This window comes from Pleurodeles waltl, chromosome 12, assembly GCF_031143425.1.
Source record: "Pleurodeles waltl isolate 20211129_DDA chromosome 12, aPleWal1.hap1.20221129, whole genome shotgun sequence".
Taxonomy (NCBI): Eukaryota; Metazoa; Chordata; class Amphibia; order Caudata; family Salamandridae; genus Pleurodeles; species Pleurodeles waltl.
The window spans coordinates 148,477,012-148,494,054 of record NC_090451.1 but is presented as its reverse complement, the minus strand read 5'-3'; the positions used below and the strand labels follow the sequence as shown (position 1 = coordinate 148,494,054).

The following is a 17,043-nucleotide window of genomic DNA, read 5'->3' as shown; positions in this document are numbered from 1 at the left end:
TAGGGGATTTAAATGTAAGTACCACACAATCTCCATCCAGCATTTTCTGACTCGTACCTATCCATTTAATTCTCCTCAACATTTTTATATTATCAAAGAGGAGGCCCACCATGCCAGGATCCAGACAAGTTCCAATCCAATTAAGGGCCTTATTTCTTAAACTTGTCAATGTTTCCCGATACTGGTTACCCAGGGTAGGAACATTAGCCAGGATCACTACGTATGGTGTCAATTCTTGGGGGAGATGTAAAAGATCACTTGGTGTGTAAGAAGATTCCGATGTTGTCCCTCGTGTATGCTCCTCCCCATTAAAATTTGCAACAGGCCGAATCACCCTATCTAAGGACAACTTTCTATGTAATATCTTAGCCTGTGATTGACTGGTGATCACCGATTTTATTGGGGGTTGTGTGTTACACGTAGAGCTTGAAGATTGGTGTGAAACAGTAGAAGCTTTCCTGATGTGAGTTTGAGATTGTAAATTACTCACAGTATTTTGGAATGGGTGTGATACAGTAGGAACTTTTCTAGATGGTTATAATTCCCCAGCCTGTATGAATTTCACCAGGACTAAACCTTCTTCAAGATTACTCTCTACTGCTCCTAATTGATCTGAAAAAGAGTCCAGTGAACTCTGGACCAGTGATTTCATATCATTTATTGCTTCATAAATTTTAAGAAGGGAATTTGAGGTTACTTCAGCTGGTTTATTTGAAGTTTTTACTTTTTTTGACAAATGCAAAGTATTTACTGGATCATCCTTCTTTAAATTAATAACAGAGCAATTATTTGCCCTTCCCATCACAGGTTTCCTTGAATGCTTAGGTAAAGGCGGAGACACTTCTTGAACTGATATTATGTCTGAATTATTTTGGACACAGCTATTTTTAACATTCTTCCTTCCCTGGTTTTCACTCATCTCTATGGTAATACCCCTTTCAGGATCGCTAAACTCAGCCCGTTTTCCCAAATTCCTTTTCAGAGATGGAATACAATCCCCAGATGTCAACAGTTGCTCTTCAATGCTAGAAATTTGCTGATCAATTACCCCCATTGCTCCTGAAATATATTTCAATATGATAGTTCCGTCCTCTGTATTAGAGGTAGGATTCATCGTTAAGTGCTTTCTCTTACCAATATTTGCAATAGCTAAGTATACCTTATAAGGAAAAAGTGGGATCTATAGATCTATATTCCTTCACTTTAGTACTAATCTGTAGGTTTATACAATGTAATTCTCTATCTCACACGTCCCCTAAACAGTGATAATACTGGGCCCTCACCCAATGTTCTGACTAATTGCTCCAATTCTAAATAAGCAATTTTCAATAAAAGACCATTGCTGATACTCATCTGTGACCATGTGTTTAAAGGATATAAGACGCTCTCACATCAGGATCGCGAGCCTTCCTTCACGTCAAGTCCCATTAACACGGGTAGTTGTTGTTAGAGGGGTGGCCCTGCCCGGACTCCTTTGGGCTACGACGGGTGTGGACGGGCCCGCCCTGGGCCCGGGCTTTGCAGGCTTCACCCGGGCGCGGCCCGCGATGCGGGAGACCTGCAGGGCTTTTGAAGCGCCTAGGGCAGTGTCTGGCTCCGCCCCCTGGCCTCCTCCTTGGTTCCTGGGACTTGGAGTCCCTCCCAGCAGCAGCACAAGCGTCCCGCGTTGCGGGAGACCGGCAGCGCTTTTGAAGCGCTCAGGGCAGTGTCTGGCTCCGCCCCTGGCCTCCTCGTTGGTTCCTGGGACTTGGAGTCCCTCCCAGCAGCAACACAAGCTTTGCTAGTTTTTTTGCCCTTCTAATAATGCAGCTTTAAAGTACTTCAGTCAATGGATTTGCTGTCTCAACAGCTTCCATTCCAGAAGCTTGACCCAGCTGCTGATCTGAAGCTTGCCACACTCAGCAGCCTGGCAACCACAGACCGGTTTTAACCTACTTGGGTCTTATCAATGAGGTATAGTTTGAGTCCTATGGCACGGTGAACCCATACCTGGTCATACCCATTGCACTTAGGGCATAAACTGCGAGAACAATAGGGTGATGGATAGAACAGTTGAATTAATCTCAGCCACTGGCAATTGCTCAGGTTGCATTCCAGTCCATTGTTTTTCACCAACATTGGCACTGTATACAAAGGCCCACATTATGCAAATCAGTACCAAACCTGCTCCTTATGGGAACATTCATCCTGAACTGCCAGGCAAGGCCACTTCCATATGTAACCACAGACAGAAAGGTCCAAAGGCAACCCCAGACCAGTTTCGACCGCTTTGCCAATTCTTGAGTTACATGAAATGTTCACATAAAGGCTTGTTTGCCGCCGAGTGCAACATTGTGTATTTTACGCAAACTATCATAGTCTGGCAGTTGAAAGGGAAAGTGTTTATAAATTGCTATTCCAGTGCTTTTTTGCAAGACAAAATCATCACGTGCTGGTAGATAATATTTTCAATGTGCTCTCATAATTATGTATACTGATCTTTCTTTAGAAACCTTTCTAATTTGCATACCGCTACCATCCCTGTTGCGTCCATATGTGCTCAAATGATAAAATATTGAGATAACACTGCCACAGAATGTGATACATAACTCAGCCTCATCTGTCTGTCCTTTCTTGCCGCATAATTTAGTCAACCTTGCCACATAATTTGTTCCTCCACTGTCGCATTATTTCAGTGGTTCTCACTGTATTAGTTGCTACGTATTGCAGTTGAAAGAAACGAAGAAACAGAGGTCTCTGTTCATTAGGGCTTACAAACTATGGGAATTAATTTCAGGAGCTATGAAATAGGCCTGGTTGAAATTTCCATTGCGCCGGCGTATTCTTGCATAATTTGAGTAAGTTTCCATTATGCTTGATACATGAGATTCCCAAAAAGGTGGTGTTTTAGCACATCACATTACTATGTGCTCTTCACTGCAAATATTTAGCGTGCGCGCACTGGAGCAATGCAATGGACTGGAATGTGAGCCACTGCTGTTTGCAGCGTTTACATTTTTTGCACTATTTTTTTAGCACGCTATGCATGCTTGCATCTAAAACGCAGCACCAAAAGCCAATATTGCATTACACATAATTAAGTGTAATTTTTCAGATTTTTTTGTCTAATTACGTAAAAGAAAATGATGCAATTTTTGCACACCACTACTTGGGAGCTCAATTCGATTGCGCCAGCACTACGCATACATTTGTAAATGATCCATGCAGCAAATCGGTCCATTAACCTGTTTGACTGAGTAAAGTACTTATTTCTACATATGTTTTAATGTAGTAAATTATATGGCATACTGTCCCTCTCATTAATGCAACAGCAATTTCAGGCACGAATTACCAAAATCTGTGCGGTTAAAATACTTATATTTTTTCAGATCCTCCAGTCAAATCATACACATGCACCACAATCCATCTATTCAAGGGAGGACAGCTTTGGTGTTCTGAGTGGGTGGTTGGTGGGGGGTCTGGAGCCTGTGCATCTGCTCTCATTCCCTTAGGGTGGCTCCTATGCTACAGTCATGACACTGGCACCAGGGGAGCACTAAGGAGGGCACCCACATTGTACTAGGGCAGTGGTTCCCAACCTGTGGTCCGGGGACCCCTGGGGGTCCGCGAAGACTCCACAGGGGGGTCCGCGGCTGCTTAGAAAATGTAATAATATTAACAGATTAGGCCCCCAGCTTTCAGTAATGACTCATTGTGGGGGTCCCCAGATTCCAATAATGATTCAGTGGGGGTCCCCGGGTTCCTGTACTGATAAAGTGGGGGTCCACAGAAGTCAAAAGGTTGGGAACCTCTGTACTAAGGCATTGAGGAATACAAAGAAGTGATGGGTGGAATGCTTGAATTAATCTGAGCCTCTGGTAATTACTTGGGCTGCATCCCAGTCCAACATTGTTCTGCCATCCATTCCACCTCAGGGAGGATCCGGCTGTATACAAACCATCTTTGGTACTGCTCCAAAAATGCTGTCTGAGCTGCCAGGTCAGGTATCCGCTGAGCCGGACCACAAGCAACCCTAGATAAGCCTATTTGGGTCTCACCAGTATGGTGCAGTTAAGCTTCAGTCGCACAGTGACTAAATACATGAAATTAAATTTATTAAGCTGAAAAGTGTTCCCCAATGGCACCCTGGCACGTGACTCCTCTCTCAGCATGTCACGGGGATCCACCCATGGCCGGTGTCGCAAGTGAACTTTGCCTTGATAATCACAAGATGCCAGCTCACCAACAGCACTTTTCTGGTCACCGTATCTACTTTTAAAACTAGGGCAGGGCAGAATGCTGCTTGTCTGGCAGGGGCACCTCAAGGCAACTTACGCCCTCATTGTACGACCCTCGGTAATCCAAACTCTGTCAAAAATAATTGTTTGCTTCCCAAACGGGATAACAATCGAGTAAGTGAAATTATCCATATATGAGCCTTAATGCACATAGGTTTATTATGAAAATGCTGATGCTCCTATGTGCCTAAAGGTGCACTGTTGCATTAATGATTTGCTGTATCATTTTTATACAAGCTTGAAGACCACTAAAACGTCCGTATTACTGCACATGTATGTAAAATGTCCTGTGGCTATGTAACTCCATGTCATACAATGCACATTTACTCACCCGTGCTAGAAAGCAGAGCCTCCTTCTGAAGTTGGCACAATGAAGCAAGGATTGTAGAAAGTAGTGGCGTCCGCGCCTGTTAGTGTTAATTGTATCATTCTGTCGGGGACTTCTCTTGTTTCTTCCCACAAGAAGATCCTGGCACCTGCTAATTAGGTGTTATCTTTAAGTTTTTATTTTATCACAGGTTTGCGCTCCTATTCACTTCCATTTGTGAGCAAATGTATAAAAATATTTAGCAATTGTAAAGCTTTTAGCTCTACACGGCCCAATGGATCAATGCTGTGGCTTTGGTCCTATGAAAGAGCAATTGCCAAGCATTGTCTTTGGTTGCTTGCTGGCTATTTTGCATTAAATGCATGTAGACCTTATTTCCTATTCCAAGTGCTGTGTGTTCTTAAACACAAGTTTCGTGCAAATGCCATCCTGGCAAGGAGGTCTTCCCTGCACATACTTCACCAGGTAAAACCTGGCTACATTAGTGCGGGGAACGACTGCAGGAGTCTGATTTTTGCAGCCTGGAACAAGGGAGAACCTGATATATGGCTATGGTGTTTCTAATGGCCACCATTGGAGCCTGCAAAACTCATAACGGCATTGTAATAAGTAAAGTATCGATATTTCCCCTCCTTGTATTACCTATACGTATTACTATCATATTTGGATTGGCTGTTCGACCATTCAAGAGAGGGTTGAAAGGCTGCTGGCTGGGGTCAGTTATGGACATTTGTTTTCAATTTTTTCAGTTTTTAACATTATTGAGCCCCCTATGCTTGGGTCAATCCAGCCATGATTGAACCCACTCGAGGAGATGGGATTGAACAAAGGAAAACCATTTATGATGCTTTTGACCAGCGGCGCCTCCTCCACTATGGGAGAGGAGCGTTGCCCCTCCCCATCCCCCGCCAGCAGCCGCAAACTTGAAAAAGAAAATGATCATAAACTATGTTTATTCTCGTTTCATTTTTTGGGGGCGGGCCATGGGATGACAGGCACAGGGGGAGTAGCAGGCGCACTCCTCTCAGTGTGTTTGGCCGGCCGGCCGTCACAGGAAGGCCAAACACACAGGCACACTATGCTTGCATCAGTCCAGCACTGTGTTGCCAGGTTGGAGAGAGCAGGCACAGGCTGCCAGCCTGTCTGGGAGCACAATTGAGAGCGCTCAGGCCAATCCTGATGCTGCGCTCATGCTGGCTGCAGCATGAGAGCAGTGTTAGGATTGGCCGCAGGGCAGGCTGGGAGCCTGTGCCTTCAGCGAGGGATCCAGAAGAGCGGTGATGCTCCAGGCAAGTTTTTTTTTTGGTGTCTTTTTTGTTTTGTGCCCTCCGCCCGCCACTTTGCCTCGACTCCAGCCGCCACTGCTTCTGACATCAGTGAAAGCCAGATGGGCTCATTGTCTTGAATGGAATAATGATAAAGGGCCTTCTGTGGGGGCATTGCATCATATCCTGGGCCTTTCTCCAAAATACTGAGGCCTCAGGGAGCTGCTGCTGCTGAGCTGCTCAATAAACTCTAACACAACCTGACAAATATAAACACTCAATGGTGGGTGTAGGTGAGCAGTGATGTGCAAAACAACTTTGTCTGCTATGGGGAGTGTAAGCTGCACTTCCGAGACCGGTTCACATCACCAGCCAGGTGGGACCCGCTTTTCACCCGATGAAGAACACCCATGCAGCTGAACACAATCATTGTGCTACTCTGCTTGGGCTACAGGGCTTTAAAGGTGTCTCTGCCAGGATCTATTTTCGTGCCCTTAACTTTTATAAGCAAAAATATGATTGATTTCTCAACACTGACTATAAAAACCTTTAAGGTAATCCGTGTCAGCAATGCGGTACTTGTTTACGTTTTATATGTTCTACTTCTTCCAGCACTCTCGAAGTATTTCCTTGTGTTTCTTCATATTTTTATGAGCACATAACTCTTGTGTAGTGCATACCGTGAACTGTGTTGCCTTGGTGTGCCCGCCTGAGTTCAGGTTATGAGTGTGTGTTCATGATGGGACACGATTGCCAGCTCTGCAGTTCAGGCTGAAGCCGCTGCCTGTTGGTCATAAAAATGTTCAGACTTCATTCACATTCAATCTCTGGCCTCTCAGCAGAGCAGATAGAACGATGCCCCATATGTGGCAATTGGAATTGTCTGAAAGTGTATGAAGGCGGTACACAGCTGTTGAAATATGGATAGCTACAAAGGAAAAGAACATGCTGTGATTATACATAACTGGGAAGGTTTGGTTCGTGGTGGGATGGGGAGTGGAGAGATTGAAGGAAGGATGTGCAGAAGAGTGAAAAAACAGGCTGAGCAGGGATGAGATAATGTGAGGGGTGCAGATGGAGGATTTCAGAAAGAGGGGAAACATGGCATGTGTTCAACTGATCAGTTGCCCCCTCCACAGATCCTAATGTTTAATTTCTAATCTTATTTCCAAAAATGAAGCATTTTCAATTATACTTATTCACAACAAAATCATTAGTGTTACGTATTTACTTGATGCTGCTAACAAACTTTGGCAAAGCGGTAGTTCTGTATTGTTTTAGGTGTAGGTCCATTGCCTTATTATATACCTGGATGCATTATTAAAAAACTCCGAGGTACCCAAGTACTGTCCAGGAAGCCGCTGTGTGAAGCAATGGATTTTAGTGCGCATGTTTTAAGCCAGTGATACTCAAAGTACGGCCCAGGGGCCACGTGCGGCCCTCGTGGCTTTTAGAAGTGCCCCCCTGGTCTACAATAGCACTAAACTGCTGTTTACTCGACTCTGCACAAACATTAAAAATACATAGAATAAAAGGTTAGACATCAATTCAATGGTTATTATAAGATAAGGAAAGGAAGTAAACAGGGTATCCTGCACCACTTAACTTTAGCAACACATTGATTTTTTAAGCCATCTTGCAATTGGCTTCTAAAAATATGATAGTTTAGTCAAAATTCAAAAGTTGTATTTCATTAATATGAAGAATCGTTTAACTTAGTACTCCATACCAGTGCATTGAGAAGTATTTTTAAAGTGTAATGAGGAGCATTTTTTAAGTGATAGTTTTCAAACATGAATTTAGAAATATTCTTGCTTCTCCCCCACCCAGACAACAATGCAAATAGTAAACTAAGAGGCAAGTTAGTTATGTGCACCCTTTGGCTGGGCTGGGTTGCCATTACTCATGAACAACATTATAGTTTAATAAATTAACACAGGAGAAGGTTTTGTACAGTGCACACCCTGAAGTCATGTATTCGTAGGTCCTCTTATATGTGATAATGAAGTAAAAGGATGGAAAGTGAAATAAATGAATTGCCTAGGATCACAGAGTTTGGTCAAGTACTGAAGCTGGGATTGAGCCCAGATTTTCTGATTCCACACTGTGCAATTTAGCCACTAGATGTACATGCTTCACTCCCCAATACCCTTCTACCCCCCCCCCCTCCTCCCCCCCGCCCCCTCCTCAGACCGCCACCCTACTGGCACCAGTGCAGCCCTTGGTCATACCACAGATTAAACTTTTAACTCCTGAGAAAATGTTTGTGAGTACCCATGTTTTAAGCTATATCGGTAATTTGACCACACCCCTTTTAGAGAGGCCCCCTAATTTCTCATCGCACTTAAAGCATTTGAGGACTGCAGTGATGTCACTCAAGCAGAGAAGGCTTGTTATGCCTCAAAGGGCGGCTGACAAAAGTGCAGGTCCCTGGATGTGAAGGGATTTGGCTGCAGTTTTGGAGGAGAGGAAAAAGTGAGACAGCACCATCTCACAGTGGGGTCGGGGGGAGGAAAGAGCATTCTCTGACTGTGGATAAAAGAGCCTCTCTTTATCTCTAGCTCCTAATACAAAGGCCCCACCCTCCCAGTAGCACCTCATTCCTGGTGTCATGTGTGACACCTTCAGCCAGACAGTTCTGGTTTTTCAACCAAGAGCACATTGCATTCTTCGACTCGTGGTTTCACTTTTAACATCGTAAGCATTTGGAAACAGAAATCCCAGAATGCAACGCACTGTCACCTGTAAACTCAGGAATAGCTGAATGTATCACACGTGACATGGGACCACTTGGGACAGCTCACCCAATTTAATGCATCCATAATGGAAATCTGTCTTTGGCCTGTTAGTCATAGGTTCGAATCCCTGTGGGTCCACTCATTCCTATTAGGCTGATAAAATAAGTAGCATGGAGTCGGGTAACAATAACACCTGTTATTCTGCAGAAAAACTGCCTAATGGGTGAATGCATGCTTACGAATACATATGCTATGTTATGTCATCCTATGGAACATCCTCCCACTGCCAGCAGACGGGCCTTGTATGTCCCATGGAGCGGCAACTCAGTCATGATGGAGGGGCCTCTCAATCCACATGGGGTCTACAGGGAGTGCAGAATTATTAGGCAAATGAGTATTTTGACCACATCATCCTCTTTATGCATGTTGTCTTACTCCAAGCTGTATAGGCTCGAAAGCCTACAACCAATTAAGCATATTAGGTGATGTGCATCTCTGTAATGAGAAGGGGTGTGGTCTAATGACATCAACACCCTATATCAGGTGTGCATAATTATTAGGCAACTTCCTTTCCTTTGGCAAAATGGGTCAAAAGAAGGACTTGACAGGCTCCGAAAAGTCAAAAATAGTGAGATATCTTGCAGAGGGATGCAGCACTCTTAAAATTGCAAAGCTTCTGAAGCGTGATCATCAAACAATCAAGCGTTTCATTCAAAATAGTCAACAGGGTCGCAAGAAGTGTGTGGAAAAACCAAGGCGCAAAATAACTGCCCATGAACTGAGAAAAGTCAAGCGTGCAGCTGCCACGATGCCACTTGCCACCAGTTTGGCCATATTTCAGAGCTGCAACATCACTGGAGTGCCCAAAAGCACAAGGTGTGCAATACTCAGAGACATGGCCAAGGTAAGAAAGGCTGAAAGACGACCACCACTGAACAAGACACACAAGCTAAAACGTCAAGACTGGGCCAATAAATATCTCAAGACTGATTTTTCTAAGGTTTTATGGACTGATGAAATGAGAGTGAGTCTTGATGGGCCAGATGGATGGGCCCGTGGCTGGATTGGTAAAGGGCAGAGAGCTCCAGTCCGACTCAGACGCCAGCAAGGTGGAGGTGGAGTACTGGTTTGGGCTGGTATCATCAAAGATGAGCTTGTGGGGCCTTTTCGGGTTGAGGATGGAGTCAAGCTCAACTCCCAGTCCTACTGCCAGTTCCTGGAAGACACCTTCTTCAAGCAGTGGTACAGGAAGAAGTCTGCATCCTTCAAGAAAAACATGATTTTCATGCAGGACAATGCTCCATCACACGCGTCCAAGTACTCCACAGCGTGGCTGGCAAGAAAGGGTATAAAAGAAGGAAATCTAATGACATGGCCTCCTTGTTCACCTGATCTGAACCCCATTGAGAACCTGTGGTCCATCATCAAATGTGAGATTTACAAGGAGGGAAAACAGTACACCTCTCTTAACAGTGTCTGGGAGGCTGTGGTTGCTGCTGCACGCAATGTTGATGGTGAACAGATCAAAACACTGACAGAATCCATGGATGGCAGGCTTTTGAGTGTCCTTGCAAAGAAAGGTGGCTATATTGGTCACTGATTTGTTTTTGTTTTGTTTTTGAATGTCAGAAATGTATATTTGTGAATGTTGAGATGTTATATTGGTTTCACTGGTAATAATAAATAATTGAAATGGGTATATATATTTTTTTGTTAAGTTGCCTAATAATTATGCACAGTAATAGTCACCTGCACACACAGATATCCCCCTAACATAGCTAAAACTAAAAACAAACTAAAAACTACTTCCAAAAATATTCAGCTTTGATATTAATGAGTTTTTTGGGTTCATTGAGAACATGGTTGTTGTTCAATAATAAAATTAATCCTCAAAAATACAACTTGCCTAATAATTCTGCACTCCCTGTAGTTAGGAGCCAGGCGGAAGGATATTGTCAGGGAAGCTGCTGCTCAACCTGATACCAACTGCTAAAATTGCCAGATCTGCAAATTCTGACCTGAGACACTGGACCCAGTTTTACACAGTGTCAATCCCCTGGCTATTTGCATACAAGGCAGGAGCTGCAGGTAGAAACACAGCCATGCTCCAGTCCAGCAAGTGCAGCAGGAAGAGCGTAGTAGTCAATGCTCCCTCAAGACTGGTTACTCCGTGCCCTAGGCCCCATCACATAGCAGCAATAGAGTCCTGGGCCGGGGTGTCCATACCTTGCCGATCTTCCACACTCGTCCCACTGCAAACATAAAACAACCAAGCCCAGCCCCAGACCACCTCCAATCACTCCTCCATAGCAGCAATACCAGAAAGAGAGGCACAGGTCAAGAACTGACAAGACCACCATCCCACAAATGATACCTCGGGGGGAGGACATCAAATGATCCCGCACTATTCCTCAGATGTGGCTGACCTCAGGCAGCTATCTAGGTGCCACACTGTTAGAAATGGGGTCTCAAATTGGCAGTCGGTTTGAACCCTGTCCGAGTAGGGACCCTCACTCTAGTCAGGATAAGGGAGATACCCAGCTCAGATAACTCCTACGCACCCCCTTGGTAGCTTGGCACAAGCAGTCAGGCTTATCTCAGAATCAATGTGTAAAGCATTTGCACATAACACACAGTAACACAGTGAAAACACTACAAAAGGCCACCAATAGCCAATATTTATTTATGTAAAAGAAGACCAAAACGAGAAAAAGCCAACATGGAGTAATAAACATATGAATTTTACAAGAATTAACTTAAAAATACAGTTCCTTGAAGTCGATAGCTTCGTCTGGGGCAGTCCAACAAATCCAACAGTTCAGGGCCGGAAGACTCACAAACAGTAGCTTGGAAATGCAGGGCGTTCTGATCCTTGCCAGGAGATCCGGAGATCGGCGTCGCTGGCGTCACAGGTATTGGTTCCGGAGGACAGTGCGGGGGTCATCGGGCCCTTGAAGTCACATGCGTTGCAGATCAAACTCCGGGCTGATGAAGTCAGTAGCGCTGGCATGGATGGCATCGGGCTGTGATGTGAAGCGGGACAATGTGACGTGCGGTACCCACAGGCCACGGTGCAGGCAGCGGCTTGGTGACAGCGTCCAGTGGCATCAGTGAGACCAGGTCTGCGGTGTGTAGCAGGGCGGTGCAACGTTTGGTGTAACCAGGTCAGGGTGCAGGCATCATCATCGTCGTTGTTGCTGACGTGCTGTCGTCGGTAGACTCAAGTCAGCGGTGCGGTGCGGGACGTGCTCCGTGCGGCATCCATGGGTCACGGTGCAGACAGAGGCGCCTGGTGACGACACTGGAGTCGATGGTACTGGCGTAGGTGGGCCGGACCTATGGTGCAGGATAGGATGGTGCTTTGTGTTCCTCACAAGCGGTGTACACAGGCAGCGGCGCAGGTGTAAGCAGGAGCATCATTGTTGGGGATGCCCAGGCTGCGGTGTGAGCAAGGCGATGCCAGAGTGTGGGCCCACAGGTCACAGTGCAAACAGAGGCTCTGTGGCGGCATCAGATGGCGGCATCGGTGACGTGTCAGATGGCGGTGTCAGTGAGAGCGGGGTTGCGGTGCAAAGTGGGACTCCATGCTGTGCCGGCAGGTCACGGTGCAGGCCAGCAACGTCGTTGGCGGTGTCACCGTGGTTTTTCTTCCTGAACAGCACAAAACACACAGTTCCCAATGCTTCCAACAGGAGGCAAGCTCTACTTCAAGCCCTTGGAGAACTCTCTCAAACAGGATACACAGCAAAGGTCACCCTTTGCTCTCTTTTAAGGCAGAAGCAGCAACTGCAGGCCAACCCAGCAAAGCACAGTCACAGGCAAAGGGGGCAGTACACCTCCACCAGTTCCTCAGCACTTCTCCTTGGCAGAGGTCCCTCTTGATCCAGAAAGATTCTAAAAGTCGTGTGTTTTAGGTCCACTACGCATACCCAGTTCTGCCTTTGAAGTAGGCATACTTCAAGGGAAAGTCTCTGTTGTTCAAAAGATCCTGCCTTGCCCAGGCCTGGCCCCAGGCACACTCCAGGGGGTCAGAGACTGCATTGAGTGAGGGCAGGCACAGCCCTTTCAGGTGTAATTGATCACTCTTCCCTCCACTCTAGCCCGATGGCTCATCAGGATATGCAGGCTACACTCCAGGTCCCTTTGTGTCACTGTCTAGAGGAGAGGTGTAAACAGCCCAACTGTCAAACTATCCCAGACAGGGAATCCACAAACAGGCAGAGTCACAGAATGGTTTAAGCAAGAAAATGCCTACTTTCTAAAAGTGACATTTTCAAACTAACAATCTAAAAAACAACTTCACTGAAATATGTATTTTAAAATTGTGAGTTGGGAGACCCCAAACTCCAAATCTCTATCTGCTCTCAAAGGGGAACTGCACTTATTTAAAGGCAGCCCCCATGTTAACCTATGAGAGAGATAGGCATTGCAACAGTGAAAAACAAATTTGGCAGCATTTCACTTTTACGACATGTAAAACACACCAGTACATATCCTACCTTCTAAATACACTGCACTCTGCCCATGGGGCTGCCTAGGTCCTATCTTATGGGTGCCTTATATGTAGTAAAAAGGAAGGTTTAAGTCTGGCAAGTGAGTACACTTGCCAGGTTGAATTGGCAGTTTACAACTGCACACACGGACACTGCAGTGGCAGGTCTGAGAAATGTTCACAGGGCTACTCATGTGGGTGGAAAAATCAGTGCTGCAGACCCAAAAGTAGCATTTGATTTACAGGCCCTAGGCACCCATTGTGCACTTTACTAGGGACTTACCAGTAAATCAAATATGCCATTCATGGATAAATCAATCATTAATACCATTTACATAGGGAGCACTTGCACTTTAGCTCTGATTAGCAGTGGTAAAGGTTGCAGAGACAATATACCAGCAAAAACAGAGTCCAGTATACCATAAAAAAACAGGAAGTCAGAAGGCAAAAAGGCAGGGAAGACACGCTAAAAAGCTGCCAAGTCTAACACACACCCTTCCAAAGTCCCTATAGTCAAGCCAGAGCCAGTGGTAAACAAAGCATTAACAGGTCAGAATTAGGAAACCTGTGCATAATATGACTCAGAAAATGGGTCTACATATTCTCCATTACAAATTGTTTACTATGTCTCTTTAACTGCGTGCCAGAACAGCGAAGTACTGAGATGCATGTACAATGTGCACAAAGCTCTGCTGGTGTGCTTCAACCCTTAACTGCTGATACCATGTGCACAACAAGCGCACCCTAATCATAACCTGCACTTACACACAGCTCGACCAGTGCACCTCAATCCTGACATGTGTACTCATCTCAGCCAAGTTTACTCATATCCTGTACATATCAGGTGCACTCTCAGTGCCCCCCAGCCTTGTGCTGCTGGTACACTGTACACACCCAATTCTGCAAATGCACCCCAAACACAACAGAACATAATCTGTGCACAAAAAGCTCTGCCAGTTTACCTCAACACATATAAGATATAGAAACCCAGCTTTCCCAGAGGTCTTCTTTGCTGGCCTGCAGGGCTCTGTGCACGCGTTGGTCTGCTATTCCATGAGCCGGGCCTTCTGAAGACCTGAGGGTTAGCAGGAGGCTCTGGGAACCAGGAGTGAGCAGGAGCCTCCAGGAAATGAGCGTGAGTAGGAGTCTAGGAGGACTAGGGGTGAGTAGGGACCTCAAAGACCTGAGGTTATCACTCAGGGAGCTGAGGGTGAGCTGGACCCATGAAGATCTGAGGATGGCTGCAGCACTGGGGACATAAATAGGACCCTAGGTAGGAACACAAGAGTGAGTGGGAGTCTCAAGGAACTACCTCTAAGTAGGAGTCTTGGAAGTCTAGGGGTGAGTAGGGGGCCTCAAAGACCTGAGGGTGAGTAGGGGTGCGTACCGGGCTTCAAAGACCTGAGGTTATTAGGAGCCTCGAGGTACTGAGGGCGAGCAGGAGCCATGAAGATCCGAGGGTGGGCCGGTGCACTGGGGACATAAATCTAGCACGACTCTAGGTAGGAACATGAGACCGAGTGGGACCCTGTGGGGCTTGGGCATGAGCAGAAGTCTCAAGACCTTAGCAAGAGGGCATTCCATGGCCCCCTGATGGCGAACTGCTTCTGCTCAGTGGAACTTGTGGATCACTAACAAAGAGCAAGAGGGTTTCTGACTGATGGCAGTCTGGGCATTCTGGACCTGAGAGCTTTCATGGGCTACAGGCCTTACGGGTGAAAAGTGGACTCAGGGACCTGCAAATGAGGATAGGTAATGGCTGAAGATGAGCTGCAGTGGTGTAGTGATGGATTACACAGTTGGCCAGTGTTACTGGTCCCAAAATGAACCTGCTCTTAGTAACAAAGCAACGTTTCACAAAAGGTCACGATCTGTGCATGTAGGCCACGTTTTGGGGGTTCCAGGGCCTATTCTTGGTTCTACCCTGAGTGTGATTACTGTGGCTGTTTCCATGAGGTGCTTGGTCTATCGACTGTAAAGTGTTGGAAATTAACATCTGCTTCTCTGCCGTTTCTTAATCCGCAGGGCAAGATGGCACCTCTGGTCGCTCAACGTGGACTTTCTCTATGAATGGAGCTTCGAAGGACAGAAACACAGATGCAGGTCTCTGGGTGTCCAGAGGGCTACAGACTGTCACCAATGAAAAGCACCCCGCACCCCCTTCAGCTTCCACATCCTGGCCTGTGACCACAGCAGCAGCGAAAGAGAACAAGCATTTGCAATGCAAGGGCTCTCGCATTTGCTCGAGTTAGAGCTATTAGCGTTGTAAACTCCTAACCGGACTTTTCTTGCCACATAAACTGAAAATTAAAAGTAAAACAGTTTCACATAAGCAAGCCGATTCACAGTGCCACCGTCGCCATAAGCATCAGCGTGAAGAGAAACACAAAAGGAAAAAGAAGTCCGCTCGCAGTCAAACGTATCCGCAAAAGTGCAATTAGCCATGTAGCAGGGGCGATGGCCAAGATGATAACAAAGCCTCCCCAAGGAGGGGCAAACGTAAGCCAATGACCAATGTCATCTAAGGATTTTTGAAGGGCAAGCCCAGGAGCGAGTGGTAGTGATGGGCGTGATGTGGGCGTTGTTAAAAGCCCAGATACATACGGACACATCGGAAAAGCGGCGCTTGCGCGCTGCTAAGCTCGACCTAAAAAACTGGATAGGGGTAACCTCGCTGCTTAATTTGAGCTGGTGCTTGCAGGAGCACGGCACTCATTTCAGGGGACTTGCATTTATTTTTTCTTGAAAAACTACACCGCAAGAGAAATGCAAAAGGAGAAAGGGAGACGGAAAAATAGCGACAAAGGGCGAAAGTAGGGATGAAAAAGAACCTGTGGCACTGAGAAACAGGATCGGGAGTGTCTGATGGTGGATTAGAGGCAAGAGGTGGGACTCAGCCCAGGTATTGGACACCCGGACCTTGGATAGCGGCCGCCGCGGGCTTCTGAACAAAACACGGGGCACAAGTGAAGCACTGGGTGACGTGACACACCACACATACATCATTCCCATGCCACTGCTTAAGGGGGCCTCTGGAGTGAAATGTTGTTAACCCGACTATGTCAGAAAATCAGACCATTGTCACCATAGCGAGTTCTCGTTCATTGGCTAATGGACCCATCGGACCGACCGATAGCGCCTTCGGGGCAACCTCGGCATATTAAGCGCTATATGCATGCAATACAAAACGATGCATTCGTTGCTTCTTTCTGCGTTTATTGGCTCCGATATATTCTCTACAGCGCGCTCTAGCGGCCGCACAGTGGCACGCCGCGTTACAAAACGCTGAAACAAATCCATTTGTACCTGGTTACACCCGGGCTGGGTACTCAGGGTTTGCTCCGGCCTAGCACTGGGGTAGATGGGTCAGACCGGCGTCATCTGCTCTCAGGCTCGCAATCCTGAATGGAACAGGAAGGAGGCGCGCTGGAATACTTTGTTCAAACTCCCTAACCCCTGGGCACGAAATTATCCGGCTGCGTGCCCCAGCATGCGCGAGCCGGGAGCTGAGAACACTCACCTCCCAGATGAACGAGATAGGCGTGGGCGCTACACCCAGATCAAAGTGCAGCTCGGTGCACGCGCCACGCGAAGGCGCCCTGTGCACAAAGGATACAGGCCAACAAACTGCAATGAGCCGACCCCACTGGGGCGAGGACCTGGGCACAGGACCCTTGGGCTACCTGGAGTTATTTTTATCACATATTTATCGACAGCATGGCTAAGTATCTCTCATTTCAGGAACTGTATGCGGGGGTCCACAGTGATTCAGCGCCCGATAAGAGCCCCAGCAGGCAGCACTATGAACTGGTCACCGCAAGGTGATGATGCCCCCCAGTTTTCTTCGTGTCCCTCCCTCCTTGTGGTCACAGCACTTAAATCAGAGGTGCACTATATGGGCTGTGATGGATTGCTCGATCTGTTGAAGTCTGCCTGAAGACAA

The 17,043-nt window shown here is 46.6% G+C and overlaps 1 protein-coding gene across 1 annotated transcript in view; it reads right to left on the bottom strand.

Annotated features, from left to right (window-relative positions):
- The window catches only part of LOC138267622 (P2Y purinoceptor 4-like), a 178,489-nt gene extending 161,953 nt beyond the window's left edge, over nucleotides 1-16,536 (bottom strand). The window contains exon 1 of the mRNA XM_069216706.1: nucleotides 16,407-16,536. The gene's annotated coding sequence lies outside the window, so the exon portion shown is untranslated. The remainder of the gene's footprint in view (nucleotides 1-16,406) is intronic.
- Nucleotides 16,537-17,043: the final 507 nt, after the last annotated feature.